The 18220-nt window shown below is 42.9% G+C and overlaps 1 pseudogene; it reads left to right on the top strand.

The window, feature by feature from the left end:
- Nucleotides 1-2761: 2761 nt before the first annotated feature.
- LOC121837670 lies at nucleotides 2762-17984 on the top strand (annotated as a pseudogene).
- The last annotated feature ends 236 nt before the right edge of the window (nucleotides 17985-18220 follow it).

Here is an 18220-nt window from a genome sequence, read left to right on the forward strand (position 1 = left end):
AAGACAACCAATTGAAGTAAGAGGTCGAGACCGGCCTGCATATGTAAGGAGGAAACAGACGTAATTGGAGCAGGTTGTGACTGAAAATTTGCGCTCTGGGATGCGTGTTGGGTACGATGAAAACGTGGCATTGGGGTCGTCGGAGCAAAAGTGCTCCACATGCACCGAGTGGGCGGACAACATTCGCCGTGCCCTTGGGAGCACCACCTGCTGACCCCCCTGCCATCAACAATGACAACAAATGATGTTCAGAAGATCATCCCAGCGACATCGATCTACCTCAATAATAAGTCCCGGAAGCTGAAGGAGGACCATGGCATGTGGCATGTGCCCGATTCCTATACAACGTGTAAGGTGAGCCTTGGAAACATGTCTGCTGCGGTTGAGTACTACTCGAAGGACGAGTTAGAAAGTCCCAGGCAGAGTCCCAATCAGAAGAACGTCATTTCCATTGTGCTCCATGGCCAGAAAACGTTCAAGCCAAAGCGTTTTGTGGCACGGTAAATCAGGGAAGCGTCTCGTGCATATTAAAGTGACCATCCCGACTCCGGCAACTGACTGACAAAGTTTTACTCCCTGCGACCCCAATGGGTCAAATGCAATCCCACGCAAGAGTCATGCGTTCCTTTATACTGTGAAAACTATAACCCCTGTGCCGCCTCTCTGGAAAACGCTTATGTCTCGCAACTTGACGCAGCGGAATGGAACTCGGCGTTCGTTTGTAACCCGACATCGCTATAGTGCCTTTTAGGCCGATGTGATCATTGTCCCAAAGACCAGTCCCTCACGCTCGAAAAACTCAACATTTCCGAGGCTGAAGAAAAATATTTAGCGGCATGGCAGTCAGGCCAGGTCGTGAGAAAGGCTTTGGATCTGGTCACTTTTCTGGGACAGATTCATGTGTCGGTCTCAAGGTGGATCATTCACAACCATATCAGACAAACGCAAGGCCAAACCATCTACGAAAAAAAGCAGTGCGCGCAGCATGGTAGCATCGTCTTCCACTTCGAATTTGCTGAGAACTGGACTGTCATCCTTCCTGGCAAGATTGAAGCGTACCACTGGAAAGAAAAGCAGGTCTCAATATTTACGTGCGTGGTGACGACTAGAAAGTGGATATACAGTCTTGCCGTCATCAGTGCCGACTTGCATCTTGACTCCGCTCAGGCCTGTCGGGCTCTACAAAAAGTACCAGAGTGGGTCGATGTATATCCTTGCAGTGTATTCTCATTTGATTTATGCAAGTGACGGTGCTGCCAGTCACTTCAAGAATTGCTTCCAATTTCAGGCATTTAAAAAAAAAAATGTTTGTTTTTCCAAAGCTTAATGGTTATTCTCAGCCACTGGGCATGGAAAAAAAAAGGAGTGTGACGGAGTTGGAGGACTCGTAAAACACCAAGCAACGCCTCACAACTTGAAACAGCTCCCAGAAAAGGCCATTTAGCTTGCAAAAGGCATGGTGAACAGTCTTTCTCCAAAACTAAAAGGAGTGAATTTGGACAAAGATGAGGTTGTTTAATTCCGTGAAGGGAAAAATTATGGGGGGGGGGATGGGAAGGGGGGGGGAGTGGGGGGAAGTGCGCGCCCTTCCTGGTAATCAGTCGTGGCGTGTGTGGCTATGCAAAACATCGGAAGCTTCGACCTGTGACTTGCAAGTCGCACGAACTGTCGGGTTCCCTTGGAAAGAAAAACTCTGAGTGCGCACCTTCAGAGAGTGTTTGCGTCAAAATTTGTCCATTTTGAAACCTATGCAGGAAGAACTGTGTTGTATACGTTGCGTAATTTATTCTTTTCAATGTGCAATTTATTATAACGTGCAAAAGATCTGAGAAAATATTACTTGCTATACTCGAATGACCAAAAGGAAACTTTTCTCTCAAAATAAAAAGTCGCAATACCACTGCGTCGCACCACACGGAAACCCCGTGCCGAGCTTGAGAGAAGGGGCTTCGTAGAGGAGCTGTAGCTATTACACCACCAATATAATGCAGCATCTTTTTTAACGGCTCTTAACCCACAGATAGAGTAGAATGACTGGCAAGAGTTTAAAAAAAAATCAAAAACGAGATTTTTTTTTATCACCCTAAGAAATATTTTTATCTTGGTGCTTCTCTCGTGTTTGCTTGCCAAAAGGACGGTCCGATAAGTACTTAGCCTCACCGCCCGATGGCGCCACTATCGCAAGAGAAATTTACTATTGTGTAGTACTAGACATGAGGAAGATGCATAGAAAGGGGAGACGGACAACGAAGACTTCCAACTAGCAACAACATTTGTTGTTGCTAGTTGGAAGTAGTTGCTGCTAGTAGCAGCAACATTTGTTGTTGCTAGTTGTTGCTAGTTGCTTTCCAGTGTAGCGTCTTTCACCCTCCCCTCCTTCACCTATATATGCAAACTTCGGGTCAATAAATGCTGTTGCTAGTTGGAAGTCTTCGTTGTCCGTCTCCCCTTTCTATGTATCTTCCTCATGTCTAATTACCGTTACCAACACGCTCGTTTTGTTCTTAAGTGTAGTACTACATTCTCGTAGACGGATACTACTAAAATTTCAACCGAGTCGGTCTCGTAATTTTGTTTTGACCCCATGTGGAAGTGGGCGTGTCCGCGAATTCTAGAAAAATGGAAAAAGAGCTATATCGGTCGGTGATTTGATTCTTGTTTCTGGAAGGGAAATCGCGCAGTGGAATTCAAAGAGCGCTTGGATGCTCTGTACGGTGACTCTTCTTTGATGGTGACCGTCAAAAATTGATTCAACGAGTTTTAACGTGGTCGCTTGTCGGTTTTTGATGAGTCATGCCCAGGTGCCCCGAAACAGTACCACGGAGGATAATGTGACAAAAATCCGCAATCTCGTATTGGGAGACCGCCAATTGAAGGTGCGCGAGATAGCTGAGACAGTAGGCATCTCAAAAGACCGTGTGGGTTACATCCTACATAAAATTTTGGGCATGAGAAAGCTGTCGGCGCGATGGGTGCCGCGTTTGCTCACTCCGGACAACAAGCGCAACCGTGAGACCACTTCTGAGCAGTGTTCGACGCTGTTTAAGAACAACCCCAAGGCGTTTCTGCGTCGTTTCGTGACCGTCGACGAAACATGGATCCACTGTTACACACCAGAGACCAAGGAACAGCCGAAACAGTGGACTTCACCCGGCGAACGTGCTCCGAAGAAGGCGAAGACTGTCCTATCGGCCGGAAAGGTGATTGTCACCGTTTTTGGGATTCACAAGGTGTGATCTACATCGACTACCTGGAGAAAGAAAAACGGTCACAGGGATGTACTATGCCAAATTATTGGGCCGATTCGACACCGAATTGCAGAAAAAACGGCCCCATTTGACGAAGAAAAAAGTGCTCTTCCACCATGAGAACGCACCGGTTCACACCTCCGCCCTCGCCACTGCCAAATTGGTCGAATTGGGCTACGAACTGCTGCGCCATCTACCGTATTCTCCAGATTTGGCCCCGTACGACTTCTTTTTGTTTCGAAACTTGGAAAAGACACTCGCCGGGCAGAAATTTCCGTTGAATGAGGAGGTCATCGCCGCCACGGAAGCCTACTTTGCAGACCTCGAGAAAACGTATTTTTCCGACGGGTTAAAGAAGTCAGAGCATCGCTGGGTCAAGTGTATCGAACTAAAAGGAGACTATATTGAAAAATAAATTGCCACTTTTCCAAAATTTTCGTTTTTCTTTTGTAGGCTAAGTACTTATCGGACCACCCTTGTACATTTGAATTTTAGTGAATTTACTTCAAATTATAAGTAGGGTATTGAAATAATTTTGACGTTTCTGACTAAATTATTTCCTGAAATGCAGGCCTGCATATTTCAGGGAAAACAGCCAAACAACCGACATTTATATTTCTTATAATTTGTTTTTAATATAATAAACAATAAAAATATTTTTTTTGTATTGGTAAGTACACATAGATTGTGCCCAAAAATTCAGATACTCACTTAAAAGCATAACTTCTGTTATTAATCCCCTAATTTGAACCCTCCGGTTAAGCAAGCAAATGCGACTTTCCACGTCTATGCGATGTAGGGTTTTTTGCGACTACACCTTTTTGTCTAAGTGAAGATAATTATGATTGTTCTTATTTAGGACATGGGAAAATAACATGTAAAATTATGAAGCAAATTAAAAAGGTCAACCAGCCACCCCTGTTCAATCTTCTCTGAAGTCAGCGAGCAACGCTCTAATTCGCCATTAAGGAAAATTTTTAAAAATCTTTAATTTTTTGTTAAAAAATCAGAACGTTATCAAAAGGAAAGATAAATTGCAAGCAATAGCGCTAAAGAATAGACATCATATTTTGTTGTGACGCCAGTGCTGCGAAATTATAGCTAACGACTCTATGTGTAAATTTCAATGAGCAATTAAATAGAAATAGTCAGATTACTTTCTGATATAGCATCGCACACTCGTAAATATTTTTTTTGTTTGGCAGCAATTTATATTTGAGTAACCGGTTGTAGAGTAAAGTAGTAATATTGATCGTAATTATCAAATTTGGAGTAGCCCGGGTTTGCGCCATTCACTTGATATTGGCGCTTAGAAACACGAATTCCCTACCATGAGACCGCAAAAACATATAAAGCAATGCGCAATATCTATGAAACAAAAACAAGGAGAAAAAGAAACGGCAGTAGAAAGGAAAGAAAAGAGAGGCGACAACAATCCTTCCGAAGAGTAATGACATTGCTAGAGCGGGGGGTGTACCGCAGACACAAAAAGTACTTGCGGGAAGCTGCTGGCTCCTCCTGACAGATACTTCGGTGGCAGCTTCTAGCAAAGGAGCGCGCTGGTCGATTGCTCGGTAGCCAGCGAAAGCAGGGGCAGCTCGGGGAGTTCATTACTTAGGTTGTTATTAATTACGAGGGCTAAGTCATTCGCCGAGCACAATGCATCCCGAACAGACGCCGCCATAGGGGGGGCGCCCCCCCCCCCCCCCTACCTCTTTTCCTCTTTTCCTCCTGTCCGAGGAGTTGATAAACACGACGAGTTGCGCAAACTATTTATTATCTGCGCGTGGCAGCATCGCGGGTGCTTCGTCTCCAAGGGTTGAACGTTTTACGTCTCCTAGCATTTAGGAGAAAATACAACAACAATGTGCTAGGTTTACGAGGATCACAATTCTATTGCACGTCTCTGAGACTGTACAAAAAATTCATCTTAAACCTAGTTACAATGCCTAGTCACAAGGCCGTAGCAACACCATGTGGTAGTTTGAATGCCTCCGAAAGCCCCAATTTCCCTCCGTAGCGTTTCATCAGAGTCGGTTGGCGCCAACTCAGCAATGCGACCCGAGCTCGATGCCGAACGTCCTTCGACGCTACGATTGGACACGGGGCCCAGCCGAGCACTGACGCAGCACTCGTGTCCATTCTGCGTATTCGCTCTATCTCACCATGATGACGTTCTAAATTATAGTATTATCCTCTAGTGTGCGAACCGTAAGCTGCGATCGTGTGGTCAAAACGGCTGATATCAGAAGCGTCTCGTCTCGTTTATAGAACGGTTGTTTCGCTCTGAAAAGAAGCTTACTGAAGCTTGAAACGTGAACAAAGGCACTCGTGGTTGTGTCTAAAAAAAATGTCACGGTGGCGGTATGTATATCAAGTTGAATTCACGACAAATAAAACAGAAAACAAATGAAAAGTGAACGAGACACCAAGGCTTGTTCGTTTGTCTCAGTTTACTATGATGTGACATAGCTCACTTCGTTGCGTCACCCTCCCATTTCGACGAAGGCACCTGCGATACAGTTTCAAACCCTATCTGTAGTGGTCAGGGTATCCGGGATTTGCAGCACGGAGCGAAGATGAGCTACGTCGGCTTTATGGAATCTGTTGGCGTCCACTTCATCCATCGACACGAGGTCGAACGTCCCTAGGCTCGCCGTCAACATCTCCTCCTTGTTAGGGTAGCTCAATAAAAAAAAAAACTTGTTAGAAGTTTTTTTTTTTCTTAATTAGAGTTAAGTTAAAACTCATCGTCAAAAACTTCTAACGCCATGATTTCCCCGAAGATCGTTTGCTCATTTAACAGACGAACATTTCCGTAACGGTGGGGACGCCGCCACATTTAGCGCCTCCACTGACACCGTAAGTGTGACGTCATGGGTCCAAAGAAACCGTTGCTAGGGTCGTTGTTGTGGACAAATACATGTGGCTAGGTTGCGCTACGAAAACCCGACCGTTTAAGAATCGGGAGTAGGTTTCAAACTTCTAAAAATCAGATATAGAAAGCCTTAATGTCATATATGTTTCGACAGAAGTGTACCGGTAATCGCTTGTTTTCTGGAACATTTACGACTCCAACTTCCGGTTCTAAAGATGCCTGCAGCAGACGACGAATGCAAGAATGCCATCTGCCACACGCCCGCCAGCCAAGCCGGCGCCGGCGTCTGAATCGGGTTAATAAAGATGAAATGCAGATATTCCATTTGTTTGAAATATAATGAATTTCATACACTTATAAGAATTCATAGCACGGTGCGATGCCAATATGGTTTATCGAAAGTCCGGGCGTCGATCGAGATGATCGTCTGCTAAAAGATCGCAATGCACCCGTGAGAAAAGCCTTTCAGGCGATCGGTAGAGATCCCAAATTTTGTTTGCGGACTCGCGCTATTGGAGGGTGCTTCGTGCCTGGTTGTAACCATCGCGTGGAGAAAGGTTCTTGCAGCTTCTTCAGATTTCTGCGAAACCCCAAAAAGCAAAAGAACTGGATATAAAAAATAAGGTGAGTTTATTACAGATTGTACTTTCATCGCGGGTTCGATGGGGATATTCACCGAAAGAGCACATCCACTAAATTTAATGTATAAAAAAATGCGAAATTGCGATAGACATGCAATTTTTTAATAACCTGACAACCTCAATAATAATCATGTTAGCAAACGACTTACCTCGACGGCGTACGATTTGTTTCTCATGCTGGCCTGCACTACACTAGTAATGCACCTCAGGTCGTCGTCGTAAGTTATCTGCAGGACGTAGTTTGATTTTACAGAATTTTCGCCCCTCTGAACTAAGCTGGGTTCTTCGCAGAAAAAAAAACGCGCATCGTGGAGGCCTCTACGGCCATGGCGATGCACTTGCTCGTGTTGCTTGTGTCGTCTGCTACCAAAGCAGAGCGGAGTGGAATACTTCAGAAATTGCTTTTAGCGTTGCAATGCGCGCTGAGATGGCAAGAACATCTTCATAATTAGATATCAAGAAGTTAGGTTGCTTACAAAAAATTATTTACTTACTTGTAAGCGAAAATCTAGCCTCGTGGCGAGTCTCCATGCATTAGTCCATAGCTACGTCCCTAGCAACGGTTTGTTTGGACCCAGACACCATTTTCTTACGCCATCACTTACGGGGTCAATTCTTGCAAAAGAGGACAAACTATGCTGAGTTCCAAAAATTTGTCTTCAGGCTAATATTGAAAAAAGAAATGTTTTTCCTTCAGTTATTTGAAATTACAAAAGAAAGACTAAAATTGCTAATCTCTTAAAAAAAAAACATGCCCCTTTTTACATATTTGACAAAGCCATTGCACATTTTCGTTGCCAGAGGGCGCGACCTGCACCGATCATCTGTAGGTCGTCTGCAAACGCGGTTCTATAAAAGCCGTTCCACGGAAAACGACCGGTCCGACCTCCCGATGTGATGTGCCGACTTGTTTAGTCTGTTGACCGGGTTCCATTTTGGTTCCCTAAAACTCTTCAGTGTCCCCTTATTTACCGCATTTGCTCGAATAATAGTCGCGCTGTACATGAACAAAGCCTGTGAGTCTGCTTTCTCGAGGGCACGGAGACAGCGAATCACCGCAATCGGCAGGAAAATCACGGCGATTTACGGGACAGATGTATCGTCTTCACGCAAAAGTGCTATCTGGGCAGAAGACATTTTTTACAAAAAATCGTGTTCTCCACCTCGTGATCCAATGCATTTTTTTTTTCAGCCCGCAATGAATGACTCCGTCTGTGCTCTGCAGGAAATTAGATACGAGGGCCTTGTTTGTGGAAGGGCGGTTATTACTCGTGCGAATACGGTATTTCAGTGTTTTTTTCATGTAATACAGAACGAATGATGAATAAAACAATTGAGGCTGGGACACGTGTACATAAGACAAACCCGAGAAAATCGTACAAACGTCAGAGCTGGAAAAATAATTTCCCTAAAATCATAACACAACCAATCCCCGCTATAGGCTTTGTACCTAAATCGCACATAAAGTCAAGAGCACACCTCCGATGCCGGACATTAGACGCGAGTGAATTTTGTTTTTAAAAGTGCGGTACGAGCACTTGGTATTCAGATTGCCGCACGATTTTTGGCTGCTTCTTCGAACATACGTTGCCACCTTTAAAACAACTGTATAATTAAATCGTGCTTTTTTTTTTAATCTTAACAACCAGTTGCAGATAATAGGCCTCTGATTCTCCTACCTCCGGTTCTAGTCACCCTTGGATAATTGAAAATATAGGCATGTTTACAAAGCGGCAGAGGTTGCCTATGTAGATTCTATCACTACGTATATGCTCCTAAGACTAGATGACAAGCCGACAAAGTGGGCAGGAAACATCATCAGCCTCGTTAAGAAATTTGACACCACAACGTCAAACATTATGACGAAAATATACCCTGGAAAAGGAGAACAAGGGGGGCAAAGGACAAACACAAATCTCCAAACACAACTAGGTGACTGGTGCGCGACCGAAAAAATCCGCCTGGTCTGGGTATCGAACCCGGGACCTTTCCATTTCTATTCCCGGACCAGGCGGATTTTTCCGTCGTGCACGAGACACCTAGCTGTGTTTGGAGATTTGTGTTTGTCCTTTGTCCACATTGTTCCCCTTCTCCAGGGATTATTTTCGTCATTCTTGTCCAGTTCGCTTGCACCTCTGCATTTAATTGCATTATAATCAAACATTATAACGTCCAGAAACACGGTGGTGCGTTCCGGCTGCCCGGCACTTCGTGGAGCGGAACAGAGTACCCGAAAAATGCGCCGTCTCCCGTTCATTCGGAAGGGCGCCTCTGCAAGGTGCTGCAGTGCCGGTCGGCTGCTGCTTGAGTGTTTATCGTGCAGAGCTCGTGAATGTTCTGGCTCCCCTGACGAAGTGAGCGCGGGTCCGTGGCACAAGCAGCGAAGGGCAGCGGACATCGCGCGCTTTGGTTTGTTGCAATGAGTGACAGCGCCTGTCGTGTCCTAACGAGTGACTAGTAGCGACCAGTGTTGCGGAGTTGCCACTCCGGAGTTGGAAAGATTCCGAAATCATTCCGCATTTTCGCGACCCCGGAATGGAATGGGAATGGAATGGCGGCAGCGTTAAGGGGAATGGAATGGGGATGGAATTGAATGTTTTTTGCCCGGAACGAAAAGGGAATGGAATCGACCACGTTCTTTATATTTTATTTATTGATTTATTCATTTATTTTTTTGCGTTCAGCTGTACCGAGCCAGTCAGGGAGTCAGTTGTTCAGAAATAAAATGAGGGGGATACTGCAAACCCGCGTAAGGGCCTAACAGACTTATACGCAAAAAAAGAAATGCAATACAAAAAACAAGCATCAAAGCAGAGAACAGAGGGGGGAAGGGGGCGGTGGCCCCTTTCACCAGTGAAGTTCAATACATATCCGAATGCGTCTGCGCCTGTAATATTGCACGGCTCAAGGGTATGTCATCAGCCGACGTGAACGTGACCCGCTGCTCTGGTGACCCGATACCCAGGAAGGAGGCCAGACGTGGCCTCGCTGTGCCGACCCAGACTTCGTACTCCTGCGACTCGTCTCGAGCGCGCTGTTTCTTGGAGAGCTCACACCTGTGCCGGCCATCTCAGGTTGCAATCAACGAGGTTTCTGTTTGAATGATGCTAGGCGAAACTTGAAGACTGCCATTCATGCGTTGGAGGCGGAGAGTCGGCAGGAAGGACCATCAGAACAGGCATGCCACCGTATCAAGTTTTCAATTTTTCAACCGTAACGGAAGATAAGACATGTGCTTCAAGATGCTTCAGGTGGTCCACTTTTCTTGAAAATTCCAAATGCAACTGCCTGCATGGTCTTCAACGAGCTCACTTACAACGAAAGTACGTATTGTCCTTTCATACAGCAGCGTGGGTAAAGTTTCATGTTCAAGGCAACACCTACAGGTTCAAGTATACTAGTTCATCCCACAGTGACGTCATGTGCCCAGTGCTGACAAGGACGCCCTTATTGCATAGGAAAGTGGTGATGTTTTGAAGGAATTTATTTAGAGGTCGAAGTCTTTTCGCATCACTGATCAGTCAGACAAGATGCCAGGAAAGGGACCGAGGGTCAGTCCTTGATGGAACGTTTTTTAAACCCATTAAGGACTCTTCGTCCGGAACCAATACCTTCAAGGCGAAGTGCCAAGCCTGCGGAAAAGTAATTTCGGGGCCAAAAAAAAAGAAAAACTTTTGCTTCAAACTTAGAGCCTCATCTCACTTGGCGTCTCAAAGAAATTTGAAAAATGTATTGCATTATCAGTATTTATATTTCGGCCCTTTCTAAAATGTATTCTTCTATATGTATTTCCAAAAAAATTTTTCCTCTTTTTAAAATGTGTTTCGGATACGTATCGCGATACATTTTTACAGATATATTTGAGGCTTGAGTATCAGTATCTTAGCAACTATTTTCATCCATTCCAGTATTTGTATTTCCAAATAGATTTTTGAATATTTCTGCCCAACTCTGCAACTTAATACAGCTGTCAAGTGACACTTTTAACGTTTAGGAATTAGAGGAATGGAATGGAACAATTCAGCCATTCCAGGAGTGGGAATGGGTCCAGTGTCCCCATTCTTTATTCTTTATTCTTTATTCAATGATTACCCCGCAGTGCCCGAGGGCGTTACAGCAGGGGGGGTTACAAGGATGAAAAGAACACGTCTTCATTGAAACAGCACACTTGCTCTTCAGACAGCCGATTCCACTGTGCAATTGTTCGTACAAAAAAGGAGTTTGCAAACATGCATGTCCTAGCGCGGTACTCTCTAATTTTAAGACTATGATCATTACGACTAGAAACATAATAGGGTTCTTTTAAGTAAGTCTCGCTATTTATTCCCGTTTTGTTTTTAACTATTGAGTATAAAAATTTTAGTCGCAGTTTTTCCCGACGTACGGAAAGTGGTTCCCAGTTTAACATTTTTTTCATTTCTGTACAACTTTCTTTCCTCCCGTATCGTCCAAGAACAAACCTAGCCGCCCTGTTTTGTATTTTCTCCAGCTTATCTATCAACGTTTTTTGGGCTGGATCCCAGACAGCACATGCATACTCTAAAATGGGTCTAACACATGTTAAATAAGCAGTTGTCTTTAAGTTAGGTTGTGAGCATTTTAAGTTACGTTGGATAAAATTCATTGCCCTGCCAGCTTTTAAGACTACTTCCTCTATGTGGGCATTCCATGAACAGTCAGATGACAATATGACACCCAAGTATTTGTAAGTAAGTTCCTTGTTTATAGGGTTATTATTTATAAAATACTGAGATTCAATTTGTTTCCTTTTCTTTGTAAAACAAAGGTTAACACACTTTTTGTGATTTAAATTCATTTTCCACGTAGAGCACCAACTTTGAATACGATCAAGGTCTGCTTGCAACTGGGCGACATCATCTGAACTCTTAATCTTTCTATACACTACACAATCATCAGCAAAAAGTGGAATACAAGAGGAAATTCCAACAGAAATATCATTAATATAAATTAAAAACAAAAGTGGACCCAGGACAGAGCCCTGTGGAACTACTGATGTTACATCAACGTAACCAGATTTCTTGCCATTCAGTACTACGCATTGACGACGCTGGAACAAGTAATTTTCTATCCATCTAAGCACAGCCGAGTCTAGATTTAACATTCTTAGTTTGTTGAGAAGAAGTGAGTGTGAGACCGTGTCAAACGCTTTTCTAAAATCCAAGAATATACAATCTATTTGCCCTCCCTCATCGACATCAGATGCAAGGTCATGATAAAATTCAACAAGTTGCGTAGTACATGAAAACCCCTTACGAAAACCATGTTGTTCATTAATCAGCAAGTTGTTTCTTATCATATGACCGATTACCTCTGAATATAAAATATGTTCGATGACTTTGCATGAGACGGAAGTTAATGAAATGGGCCTATAATTTACGACGTCTTTTTTTGGCCCCCCCTTATGGATAGGGACGACATGAGCTACCTTCCAGTCATCTGGCAAAAGTCCTGTGTCCAATGACTTGGGAAAAATTAAATAAAGGTAAACCGAAATTGGGTAAGCACATCGCTTTAGTACACGCGGAGAAATGCCATCCGGTCCAGTTGCTTTTGTTTCATCTATGTTCTTTAACGCCTTCTCAATACCACTCATGCCAAGCTCAACTGGCTGCATTAATTCCACCGCACTAACAGTGGATGGATTAACATAGTTGTGTTTGGGCAAAAAGACAGACCGAAAGTAATTATTGAAGCACGTTGCTTTTTCTGTATCATCCGAAACTGTCTGTTGATTATATGTAATTTCACTTATTCCTACTGCATCCGATCCACATCCCTTTAAATACTTCCAGAAAAGCTTGGGGTTGGTTTTTAATCTGTCATTGAGTGTATTAAGATATTGTTTCTTAGCACCCTTTATGCTCCTTTTATATTCACGCGTAAGCTCAGCCAGTTTTTCAAGGTGATTACTACTTTTGGTCTTCTTATATATATCAAATGCTCTCCTTCGCTTTTTAATTATCCTAAGAGTACTTGAAGTTACCCATGGTTTTCTTCGTTTTTTTAGCTTTCTAGAATCTATGCAGAGAACATATTTATCCGTTAATTGAAGCAACATTTTCTTGAAAACATCCCATAAATTATGGACATCATATTCCTCAGAAAGACACTCAAATACGGGAAGGCGGTCGAGAAGCTCTTCAGAAAACCCAGAGTAATTGCCCTTCTCAAAGAAAAAGACTTTCCTCGATTCGCATGAATTTACTCGTTTGATTTCAGTTTGGATATTTGCCACAACAGCGTGATGGTCACTGATACCAGGGATAATATTAACGGTGTTAATAAGATAGGGAGAGCTACAAAACAAGAGGTCTAAAATGTGATTATTCCTTGTTGGTTCACTCACATACTGCTGAAGCCCAAACGTATCCACAATGTTTTTCATTTCAAGATTATTTCGGCTACCAATCGTGCATACACAAGTGCCATCCCTCCACTCTAAGTCAGGCAAATTAAAGTCTCCCGCAAGGAGAATAATTTGGTTTGAGGCCTCAGAAACAATGTCGTATAGCGATCGGATTATACTAAGATCCGAATTCGGTGGTCGGTAATACGATCCAAGAACATAGGAAGAGCTACCAGGTAACGTGACTGTACACCAGATTGATTCAATAGCGTCATGACCAAGTTCGAGTGGGGATGATCTCAGCGATGAATGAACCAACAAGAAAACGCCCCCGCCGAGGCGTGACCTATCTTTTCGATAAGAAACAAACCCTTTCGGAAAGACTTCGCTATCACTTATGGAAGCGTCTAGCCATGATTCGGTTCCGAACACGATATCAGCCTTTACTGAGTCGATTAAGCCTGCCAATTCGTCAACTTTATTTACGATGCTTCTACAGTTTATTACAACAGCAACTAGGTCACGATGAACGCGCTTTTCTTTTTTTCCTTTTTTCGTGGGGCGTCAGTCTTTTTTGACAGGAACAACTTGTTCTATTTCCGTATCCCATGTAAACACTTTATCATTTACGATGAGCTTATCAAAGTTTAGCTTTACACGGTTGCCACTATCCGCTTTTTTTGTTTTAGCATATTCCCAAAGTTTCTTTCGAATTTCATGGGTTTTCGGCGAGTAATCTTGGTCTACACTGTAGTTTGATCCCTTGAACTTTTTGGCGTTAGACAGAATATCCTGTTTTTCCTTGTAGGAGGCAAGGAGTTGAGTTGAAAGGAATGGAATTATCGAAAACTCTAATTCCCAGGAATGGAATTGGAATGGAAGGGGGGTGCCCATTCCGAAACATTGGTAGCGACTACACACCCGCATATTGATGGAGACTGTGTCCGCATGAGTCGTTAGTACAACTCATGAAAGAACGATTGCTAGAATCTTTAAACGTGATATATATAGCTTTAATTATGCGAGTTTAACTTTAAAGGGATGGCGAACCGTAATTTGGATTTAAAAGAAAAAACAATGCTGGAGATGTAGGCGGGACGCTACAATCCCTACAACACTACTAGTAAGGCTATATCTCAAATGGACGGCCGTATTTTTGGAAAAAGAAGTCGAGATTGAACCAGGCCGACGAGGCGCGTGACCGTCAAGATACCTAGTTTCCTCCTCTCTTCCCTTCGCTCCCTCAAGGCCGCGAGGCGGAGAAGAAGCGAGGCCGTTCCCTCTCCTTCTCGGAGAAACATGACGTCAACATTCCTGCCAAATGCGCCTCTTTTTCTGAAAAATACGGTCATGCGTTCGAGACATCGTTGTATGAGTGATGTTTTGGTATTTGTAGCATCCCGTTGCACGCTTTTGGTGCGTGTTTTGGGGAAGCCAGATTTCGGTTCAGCATCCCTTTGAGCTCTGCTGAGTTCAATTGCGCGTAAAATTTAAGATTTTGCCATGGCAATTTCGTTTCCCAGACAACATAAATAAAACGCCCGAAGTTCTTTTTTTCCGGCATCACTTCAATAGTGGCAGTCTTGCTCAGTTTTTTATTATATGACGCGAATATGATGTTTATGCTAGCATTTATTCATAAACAATATTTGGTGGCAAGTGTTCTTCATTGAGTTGACCAGGTTTTTCAGGGTTGTTTTGGTTTCTTTGTACAGCGGAAGTTAACAAGTGTGACTCTTAATCTTCATCATACTGCTGTATAAACAAACTCGACAAAATGTGTGCCTTTTTACTTGAGTGAAGCAAATTTCGATTTTCAAAAAACATTTACTGGTGCGTTATGCGTTATATCTCTGGAAATATCCCTTTTAGGCAAAACCTGCAAGGTGAGCCTTTCTGGAGCTACAGGGAATTTATCTTGTATTTGAAAAATCTAAAACATGCATTTTGCAGCCCGCATATTCAGCGGGACGTAGACCACAACAGTTGGTGCACTTTCGACTGCCAGTATTAAGGCACCCATTGGCTTGATGTGATGAACCACAATGTTTTGCATTGTGTTTCGCCTCTGGACTTCTTCTCTATGTGACCAGGTCCTCGGTATTCGGAGCATAAATGCTGGGCCTGCTCGTGTCGACAAATAAGTAAGTATAAATCCTGAATTCAACGCTTGGCAGATTTTTCGCTATGGTCTTCAAAGCGAGCATTACCTGTTTCTTTGTTTTGCTTGGCCACTTAGTTGACCACTTTTTTGTATTAGCACCTAACCTCTCTTATTTATTTCAACATAAGCTATATACTTAATCAGCACAGCGTCGGAATAAAAGCAAGAGACTGATCTGATGAGGCCATAATACTGAAAATAGACACCACGCTTGGGCATAATTTCCACTGTTGAGAGCGTCTAGAATATCCAGAATCTGCAATGCTTCTTTGTCGGCAACGTCGGCAACGTCGCCAACGAGATATGAGCCAGTCGTAAACCGGACAAGCAGAACGTCAACAATTGCAGTTGCGTGGATTTTATGGATGAGCTATGAATTTTGTTTTGTTCTGGGATAATTGGACTTTGTTCTCTTTTGACCAGGATTATTGGAACCCAAACTATATTTTTTTTTAATTTTTCGCTAACGCTGAACGACTACGAAATCGTCACCTTTTAAAAATGAAATAATCTACCTTTGCACCCTCGGTTAGTGATAATTGCTGAATTTGAGGATTCAATGAAATAATTGATGTTTTTTCGTTTCTAACCCTCTATGGCAAGCTGTATACGTTGTTCCACCTGCAGCAAGGTAGGCCCAGATTTACATATTTTCGTATGGTTGCAGCGTACTGAGAAAGAAGAAGTAAGTGCGCAAAGAAACTGGTGTAAATTGAACATAAGTACGAAAAACGCCAACTATGTGTTTCATCATAATCCAAAAAGATACCAGACATACACTAAGTCTCAAAGAATGAAGCCCTTAAGTACGGTCCGAACATAAATACACAATAAAAAAAAATGGCACCAAAAGGACACACTGGGACTTTGTGTTTGCCTGTTCCTTATTTTACACGTATCAGGGTGTTTCGTAATTACATTTATAAAAAAGTGACAAAAATAGATATATATTTCAAACGGTCTAAAATGTGGGACAAAAGGGTCCCTGCACAGGCGTACTTGTTTCACACCCACAAGTTTTTCCACAGCCTTCTAAATCTGCCTCAGAAAAAAAAAACACAAAAAGCCAATTCTTTTTGACGAGCAAAAGGTGCACCTCTAAAGTATAATCCGAAAACCAATCAGGCTTTTATACACCAGCTGCGTTTTGTAGAGTCCGTGCCTTTTAGATCAAGTGAGTTCTTTTTCTGTTTCTTTTTTTTTTTTTTTGCTTTTTAGAAGTATTTGATAGTAAAGCGAAATCAGTGTTGCTATTGCTAAGGACTTTCAGAGGCTATGAATTTAGTGTTTTTTTCCGCATTAATGGGATCTTTCTGTTCGTTAGCAGGGTTGAGCAATATTGCGATACAAATGTATTCGATGGTATTTTAGAAATATATTTTGTACTTATATTCGCAATACATTTCTTGAATCGGTTTTTATATCTGCATCGGAATACATTTTCCTACGCGTTGCTGGTATCGCGATACAATCGCAAACCAATCCGCCCCGGGCCGATTCTCTTTACTGACTTTCTGGATATTTCACCCCATCCCCCAGATATCTGGTTGCATTCTTCCACTTAAATTCTTCTCTCTCTCACCCGCCTTCAACACCTCGCTGTTTCATACCAAAGCTATCAATCAACGGGGTCTCTTTCTCTTTTGCTTCTATATACCCAAGCGATTAACATACATCACCCTCACTGCACTTCTGGGTTGCCCTTCTCAGAATCGCCAGATGCCCGAATTCGGCAAAAGGTACCCATCGACATTGCAAAGCACAACATACAGATGCAAAAGGACAGTATTCGCCACCCCACAAACCCGGAAGTGACCGATGTTCGTGCAACATCATTCCAACTCCCCAAAACGTTCCTCATATAGAATTTGAAGACACTCTCATATTTACAAGGACGAACTTGCCGATAGCCGTTAGGCGTGTCCCAGACGTCAGGTTCCCGAAAGCCACTACCCCCCAGCCGCGCGGATTGAACCGCCAAATAGCACACCGACCAACCCACCCCGAGGCCACTACAAAACATAAGTTTCACATAGCAGGAAGAAAGCACGGTAGCATCGTAGCTCTTAGTTTTACGTAAACCAGACTACCGATTTTAACAAAAACAATCACTACTGAAAGAGGTCCCCGGATTGAACAAGACGTGTCCATGTGATCTGGGAGGAGATGTAACAAATTTAGAGCTTCATTTATTTTTGCGAGAAAGGCGCGAATATATCTGAGAGAGAATTGCGTTCTATCCCAGATGCAAAGTTTTCCCACCATTGTTGAAGATCCGCTTGGTTATCACGGCTCTACGTTAAAGGCAGACTGCCAATTAGTTACGAACATTATTTCGAGATGTAGGACGTTCACGTCCAATTTCAAACTTCACCTCACAAAGGGTAAATGTTTTGTTTTATTTTAATAATTATCCTACATATTTATTTTGACTATAGTTTGTTTGAGCTGAACTTTAGTCTAAAGCCACTAATTCAGCTGCGCTTAAAGAACCGGCACTCTGTTCCCCAACATTGTTGTGGGCGCCGTAAATTGTTGGTGCTTGTGCAGAGCTGACGCAACTGCCGATCGCCATGATTCAAAAGTTTTTTTTCTTTTTCAGGTATCTCTGCCCAGCCCTGGTTACGAGTGTGTTAAACAACCAGATAAAATTATACTTGTCAAAAAACAACACGATTTATCATAAATTAGGCATACCTCCCCAATCAAATTTATAATAACGCACCGTATACCGCACTCATACTTCATTTGGTTCTTTTTGTTTTTGTCCTAAGAAAATCACACTTAAATTTTTCCTACGTTACCACTAGCTAATGAAACGAACACAAGGGATGTAATCTCAGCTTTTTTAAATTAGAATTCACGGCTAAAACAACACGAAGTACAGAATTGCACGAATTTTAGGCTAGTCAACTCAGCAAG

Source organism: Ixodes scapularis, unplaced genomic scaffold, assembly GCF_016920785.2.
Source record: "Ixodes scapularis isolate PalLabHiFi unplaced genomic scaffold, ASM1692078v2 PGA_scaffold0__279_contigs__length_252992795, whole genome shotgun sequence".
In the NCBI taxonomy this organism is placed as follows: domain Eukaryota; kingdom Metazoa; phylum Arthropoda; class Arachnida; order Ixodida; family Ixodidae; genus Ixodes; species Ixodes scapularis.